This window comes from Typopeltis vanoorti, chromosome 6 (genome assembly GCF_054136105.1).
Source record: "Typopeltis vanoorti isolate ZY-2024b chromosome 6, IOZ_Tvanoo_1.0, whole genome shotgun sequence".
In the NCBI taxonomy this organism is placed as follows: Eukaryota; Metazoa; Arthropoda; class Arachnida; order Uropygi; family Thelyphonidae; genus Typopeltis; species Typopeltis vanoorti.
This window is the reverse complement of record NC_143554.1, coordinates 124,156,133-124,164,230: the sequence shown is the minus strand read 5'-3', so window position 1 is coordinate 124,164,230 and position 8,098 is coordinate 124,156,133. Positions and strand designations below refer to the sequence as shown.

Below are 8,098 nucleotides of genomic sequence, written 5' to 3'. Positions count from 1 at the left end.
GCATCATCACGAGAATGTTCTGGATTAATGGCAGCGCCTTTCACCAAATTGCTTAATTTTAATCCAAAGCGCTGCCAATACCCCAGCACATTCTCGTAGTAGAGTCCAAAGAGTTTTTAAGAGAAGAAAATTAGTTCCCTTTCATACACGAGGCTCTAAGGCTGATGTCGCAAATAATCACTCGAACTGCATATCTGGAAGGTGGTTACTCCATTGAAGAAGTTGATTAAAGGCAAATTTAAGTATGGATGGATGGCCAAGAATGGTATGGGAACAGCATGGTTTTGTGAATGATAGCTCATACTTAAGTAATTTACTTACTTTTTATTACAACAAATTACAGCTAAGATATTGAATAAGAATGCCATCCAACGATACGACTGGATTTTCAAAAGAATTGGACAGAGTATCGCACTGAGCACTCATATAAATGGAAGTAAACTGGTTTCGATATGAAACTGGTTGCATGGAGTGCTTCTCGCCACATATCCAAACGCATGAAGGCATAACACTAGCAACGTCTGTTTCCAAAGGTATTCATAGGGCTTTGTTCTCAGGCAGTGCTATTTCACTTGTACATTAATAATATAAAAATGATCTGAGGGCAAATACTCAGTTATTTATTGATTATCCGTAGTTGCTCTACCAGTTGGTGAGAATCCATCCTAGAATTCTTTATTCAGTAGACTCAACATAATGGATGTTACCACGAACCTACGCAACAACAGTAAAGGCTTTGAATGTGTTATTGAAAAATAACACATTCATTTGCATCTTGATCTGGAAAAAAGTTCAATGCTTCAGTATTATTAATATGTCGTTGACTAAGAAAACCCTTCCGTGATCAGGGGAAGAATATTATGATGCTTTTTCAGGAAAAATATATCTCTCCTGTACTACCTACACATCGGTCTTAGTGTGCTTCATGACGAATTGCCATGCAATATTCTTTCAACAGTAATAATTTTTAGTGGCAATTATAATATTCCTTCATTAGTACCTCGCCTAAAAGTAACCTTCGTGTTAGAAAGCCAACTTAGCCTTCTAATACGAAGAGTTCCTTTCTTAACGAGAGCAAGATAGATGTCGGTCCGTTTCAAACAAGTTGAATATCAAATAAGCGAACAAGTGTCGTTTAAAAATAATAAAAATATATTCAAAATGAAAGACAGCTCCCGGGAATACTAAATATTTTCCAAAAATTCGTTTTTGCAATTGATAACTTCGGTAACTTTTTTTATTTTTGGATGATTATATTTTTAAATTGAATTTTTGAACACATTCTAAATAAATTTGGGCAGTAAAGCTTCCAATTATAACACGACTGTGTTAATCCGAGGAATAAATTCATTTTTAAAAAACAAAATGGTGATAATAATAATCTTTGTGTGTGTGTGTGTGTGTGTGTGTGTGTGTGTGTGTGTGTGTGTGTGTGTGTGTGTGTGTGTGTGTGTGTGTGTGTGTGTGCCTACCCATCGAACATGAAAGAACTTTTCTTCAGCACACAGTGAAGACAAGATCCCTTCCTGAAATCCTCCTGGAACCTATCTTCCACAACACGATGGTAGGGAACCCCCCCCCCCATCACTCAAATAGACATTTTCTTTTTTTCTTTCCTCCGTAGAGCTGGCGAAACATGAGGGTCTTTGGTGACATTCTTCCTCCGAGCCTCACTTGGTATTTTCCAAAATCACTCGCAAACTTTGAATACGGGAATCAGGCCGAGCAGATACACATTGTGTAATCTGCTTTTCAAGCATCTATGGCTGATAGTATAACAGATGAGGGGTCTGAGGCCTCCCTAGACAGAAGACACGATGCTTATCTTTTTGATGAAAAAACCAGCAATGCATGAGAGAGTCTTACACTCTCCAATGGAAATCTAATCTACAGTACCTTAATGCAACAGTCCAAACAAAGAACTTCATTGGATAATCCCCTATCATCCCAGCAAACACCAATACGACGACACCTGCCACTAGAGCCACTAAACCCGACTCTGGCATTCAGTGGAAAATGTTCCGCATTTTCCACTGAATGCCGGATCGCTATTCCCACTCCTGCTATTATACAAATTCAACCCGAATTTTTTGGATAAATGTGTCTTCTGCTCCCGAACAGGGAACAGTCCGGCATGTCTGCTTGGAATTCCTAATAGATAGCAAAATAATCCATTCGCCTGGGGAAATGGCAGCTTTAATCTGCAATGACCTTCATTCAGAAGAGAAATATCTTAATCTTATATACATTCACAGTCAAAAAAAAAACAAAAACATTTGGTCTGCAACTATCTCTTCGGTACACAACAGCAGATAGTAGAATACTTTGAGAGGCAACTGGCCATCTGAATGGTGAATCTCAGTTGCAGACTTTTCTTGCAGCACGAAAAACTCGATGACGGGCCGCACCTCTGTGTCTTCGTGAGGTGTTCATCAGAACTTTTCGTCACCCCCTTCTCCTTGTATACTTCATAGTTCCTCTCAATCTGATTCTCGCGATATTCTATCCACATCATTTTGTTATGAATCTTTCCTTTAATGAGATTACACATCGATTTCTAAACTTTAGGGACACGTTCAGAAACCTCATGATTTAAACATCTTTTCAAAGATTTCCATGCATTGCTGACATTTTTCTTCAGCAACTGATACCGTAAACCCCAATATAGTATTTTGCTGAGTTTGTCATAATTCAAGATTTGTAGTTCAGCATATATCCTGTCCAGATTGAAACATCCATATAGTTGATCACTTCCCACGTCAATACGTCATGATCACTGTCCAACTGAGTGAAAAATAATCACACCCTTAACTGAGACATCTTCTGACACTGTTCACTTCTAACACTTTGTCCTTTAGTTGTTTCTTTCACATTCTGCTTGAGATGGTTGTCACGCAGAAGTTGACACGCTGACAAGCTGTCCTAAAAACGCTAAGGTGGTCGTAGTTACTTTCTCAATTTTCTCAATTGGATAAAAAATTACTTTGTGATCAACAGCAGCATCAGCACTAGTGGCCCAAGGCGAACAGGTCTGATATTAAGCAAAAGCAAAATTATAATCAAGTAGGTTTGTTAAGTGTCTGGAAGAAAAAAATTCCCATAAAGTAGGCTTTGTGATTGGTTTGGAAACTTCCGTTAATTATTCTTTTTTCTAACATATTTCTGATGGAAGAAAGACAGTTTTCGCTATCGTTTAAATTTGGAGTTATAAAGTCACAATTAGAACATGGCAATGTAAATAAACTCGTGAATAAATTGATATTAAAAACAAAAATATTTTATATTTTATCCAAGAAAAAAAAAAAGAGAAAGGGAAGATCTTATTCTTCATCCTAGAACCCATGAAACTTTTCTCCATTCCTCAGGAATCCAGTATCGGTATTCTTGCAACCACTGCGTTTATAAGTGGGAGAAATGGAACTCGCTGAAGTTGGTTGCTGATATATTGCATTCAGAACAGGATACGTAACACTAGGCCTTCTCTCGCTCTCTCTCTCTGGTGATAGATTTCGTAGATCGCTGGAGTTTACTTAACAAATTGGTCACGTGATGTATTTATATAATTTTTAAAATATATATGCTTTATAAAATTCAAAACAAATCATTAAAATATTTTTAAATTCAAAGCCCTCTTTAAGCACTTCCTGCATCGTAAAAGATGGTTATAAAAAAACACGACCATTAAATTTCTTTTTCTTTTTTCTTTATAAGACGTGCCAATGATTATTTCTTTCCAAATGAAAGGGTATCAAAGGGGAATCCTAAATATTATCTATTTACTCATGGCTATAAGGCGACGCTGTAAAATCTCACACGATAACTTCATTTAGTTAAATTATTGAGCTCGGTTTTACAAGGGTGTCAAATCAAAATATTAAAGAAAATTCGATGTATTGTTTAGTTTTAAAAAAATGAATTAACTACTTTGTGTAATGTATTCGATGTTACCTATGTAACTATAGTATAGTTTAAAAACGGCGGAAAGGGATTATGCCTTATTACTATAGTGAGTCAGCAAAAGAAAAAAAAAAAGGATATCAAGGTACCTGCCAGCTTGGTTGGCAGAGTGGTTAGCGTATCCGCTCTCTATTCAAAAGTCTGCGGGTTCAAATCACGCTGTGGGCATGGATGTTTGTTACTAGTCGTGGTGCTGGGCGGTAGATGGCGTTGGTGCGGTTAGAATGAACTGTCGAGTAAACAGAGTTGTAGAGGAGGTGCCCTCCCTCAATGAGTCTTTGGACTCCCTGGAGGCGTCATATAATAATAATAAAAACAAAGACTTTCGGCAAAAGAGGAGAACGAGTGACGTCGTCATGCCAGAGGGTGATCGCGGACACTTAGGGAATTCGAAACAAAGAACGAGGAGGATTTTTAAGGGGCTGACGAGCAAGAGAAAAAAAAAGGGGGGGGGGAAGAGAAGAGGAAGGAAGGCCGAGATGACTGCAAGTTCTTGGCTGAAAGTTCTGTAGCTCGGACGTCGTGACCTTGAGAGTACACTCATGCTTTATCATTGCAGTTTCATCGATGGTTCTTTTTTCTGAAGTTCTCTGGACAGCTCCCAAGGGCACGTCCACCGATGTGTCCTTCAGTATAGAAGGCCGCGCTCCCGGCGATCTGAAGCGCAACAAATCAGGATCCAATGGGCATACGTCGAAGGCGAAATCATAGTATCTCAACTACCTACTACTGTAAAGAACAGGCAGTCGCCAACCGAGGAAGGAGAAAGAATATCGTTTGCTGCTCGGGCCAGGACAACTGCGACGGTATATAGTGTACTGAAACGTCCAATATCAAGGAAAAGACACGAGATGTTCCAATGGAAACTTTGTTCATAGTAAAGGAACTGTTCACAAAGGAAAAACTGTGAGTAACCAAGAGTGTGTCCTAATTCTGTAAAATGCTGAGTAGTGTAGAGATGCGTCTAGGCAGATGTATATATATATATATATATATATATATATATATATATATATATATATGCTTTATTGTGCAATGTATTTTTCTGAAGTTAGTTAAGCTGGGAGAAACAGCTATTCTCCATTACTTGTCTAGTGTGTAATTACGACTTTCTAGTTAAACTAAATGTTTTGATGAACAACATTCTGTTCTGATCATTGCCAATGCACTATGTTTAAAAAAATACTAGCCCGTGTGTTAATTAGATATTGCCACGATCTGTTGTAAGGATAAGAGAAATTAGACTAGATGTTGCCTTTAATCCATTTTTCGATTCCTCACTCTCTATTGTTCAGTTTGACTGGCGCAGTCGAGAAATAAATAAATTTGTCAGACTGAACAGTGTGAGAAATTGAATAAGCTGTAAACGTGTAGATTCTCATAATAATACTTATGTCACTAGACTTCATTAGGCTGAACATAACACTGAAATCAACACATCTCTTACTATGGCAACACCAACACACCAAGAAAAACTTAAAATGTTACGAATTTTGCTTATTCCAAAATGTAGAGTCACACAGAATGTTACCACAGAGGGTTGTAACTGAGAACAGCTTCTGACTAAAATAAGTATGGTCATATCCAGCTTTACGATGTTTCGCTTTAGGGCGATTACGACGCTTTTCAATTATGTTGTCCATTTATACGACATAGCATTCCCTCATACTTGTTGTCTGTGAATCAACTAATGGGCAGTTTTCGTAAACTTTATTGCTCGCTGCATCTGTCTATCTGTGTTTTGGTGTTTCACTATGAATTACAAAACTACTTATAGCTATTATTTTATTGTTGTTAATAATGGTAGATAAAATTCAAAATAAGGGTGCTGTTGCTCTAGCGAAAAGAAAATGTGTAAACTTATTATTCCATTACATGATAAGATTAAAATTATTACATTTATCAACGATAGTGTATAATTTTTAGATTATTAAAATACATAAATATCTTATATATTAATTATATTAAAAAAAATCAACCAACGCCCTTTTTTCTTACCGTAGGAAGTAGGCGAGACCATTTTAGCCCTAACTTTTGGAAACTCAGTTTAATATCCACTGATAGCCAATCAGAAATAGCTGGCACAAGGCTATCACAAAGCAAACATCACTCGGTCAACAGGCAGCTAACGAGTGCCGCCATCTCGTGGTATCTGACCCTAACACAATATTTTTAATGTGTGAAAATAAAGGTCGATTTTCTTGAGTTTTACGGGACGAAAAACCCGAGTTTCCAGAAGAAAAAAATTTGTCCTTGTCAGAGATCGACTAATTCGGGAACCGTCGAAAAAATCCTTAGAAAAAGTGCCTGTAGTCAAGGAGTGTAAACACCACTTCCATTAAGCTACACAGGTGCTCATATATTAACTAATATAAAAATAAAAGTATTTTAATAAAGTAAAAAAAAAAATAAATCAAAATAATTTAAAAAAATATAATTTTTTTTAATTATATAAATTAAATTATATTATATACATTTTAAATTAAAAATGCTGACTACAACTTATCAAGTAGGATAGGAAGACATACTATAGACGTGAGTCTATGCGCGTGCGCACATTGAATTACGTTCATATATGATTACTGACACGATTACGTAATTAAAGGTAATTTTTTTTTAAATTTTCAGACTTCAAACGCGCCAAGTGGCATCATCGGGCAGGTTGAATGAGAAAGTTATAATTAGTCAATTTCTCACAAAGTACTGTTTATACATATTTGTAATGACGTTTGTAAAACAAATAATCAACTACAGCATTGAGTGTATTTTTTATATTACTATGTACATATTTTTGAATATGCATTGTCAATTATATTTTGTGTAGCCATTTCAGGGATTTTTTTTTTTTTTTGTAGTAAATTTTGACATATAACTGTTGTCGCTTACAAAATCTAATCAAAATCACACGGTGATGTAATTTTGATTAGATTCCCTATTTAATCCAAGTTGATGGTGTCTAATCCCGCTTTATCAATAAGATTAAATCCATTGTATTTAACCGAAATAATGAATCAATATTCGAGACAAGCAGCGGACAATGCATTAAGTCTAACCGTTTGCCATAGTCTCAAAGTTGAACAGAATCATTAATCATAACAAACTTGGCTTACAAATATAAGCAGTTAACGGGCAAGCGAAATAAAGGTCAGATAAATTTTGACGCCTGAACGGTACAAAGAGGTGAGTATCCTTTCAGTGAATATCCAACTGAATTCAAATTTAAAGATATCTTAAATGGAAGTAAGTTCTATAGCAAATTTACTTGTCGAATTTCAGTTTCATTGTATTGCAAATTAAATTTAAGCAACTCTTCTCTGAATATTTTTAGCAAGGTCAAGGAAATATGTTTTAAAGTAACATAACCAGGATTTGACATATAACCGTTAACGCTTAGAAAATTTAATCACAATCATACGATTGTGTAATATGATTAAGGTGCTAATAAAAAGCATCCAAGTTGACGATATCTAAATCCTCTTTATCAATAAGATTACTTGTATTGTATTTAAGAGAAATAAACTCAATTGTATTTAGACAAGCAAAGGACAATGCATGAAACTTAATCGTTTGTTAAAGTCTCAAAGTTGAACTGAAATCGCATTCATGATTATAAACTTGGCTCATAACATTATAAATAACGCCCATGCGATATAAAGTCAAGGTAAAGTCTGACGCGTAAACAGGATAGGTGAGTTTATTTCTATTGAATTTATATTATATATATATATATATATATATATATAAGATTATATTATATATATATATATATATATATATATATATATATATATATATATATATATATATATATATATATATATATATATATATATATATATATATATATATATATATATAAATAAATTTATATATAAATATATATATAAATTTTGAGAGGAAACACCATTGGACCTACGTAGGTGGCCATCTGATTCACTTCTAGTTGAAGAACTCTTATAAATGATCCTTCTGTACTATGATTTAAATTGAGCCTAACTCATTTCATCTGAATCTAATTGTAGCCACCCTAACGACTATATATATATATATATATATATATATATATATAAGAAGTGGAAAGATTTTAATATTTAGGTAGCTGGATCTCAGAGAAAGGAACTTCAGAGTTGGACATTAGAAA

The 8,098-nt window shown here is 34.9% G+C and overlaps 1 protein-coding gene across 3 annotated transcripts in view; it reads left to right on the top strand.

Annotated features, from left to right (window-relative positions):
• The first annotated feature begins 7,507 nt into the window (after positions 1 to 7,507).
• LOC150105897 (acetylcholinesterase-like) overlaps positions 7,508 to 8,098 on the top strand; it is a 34,565-nt gene continuing 33,974 nt past the window's right edge. For 2 of the 3 annotated variants that reach the window (XM_090393660.1, XM_090393658.1), the window contains exon 1: positions 7,522 to 7,645. The gene's annotated coding sequence lies outside the window, so the exon portion shown is untranslated. Of the gene's footprint in view, positions 7,646 to 8,098 lie in introns of all 3 variants that reach the window. The other variant, XM_090393659.1, reaches the window with a different exon arrangement.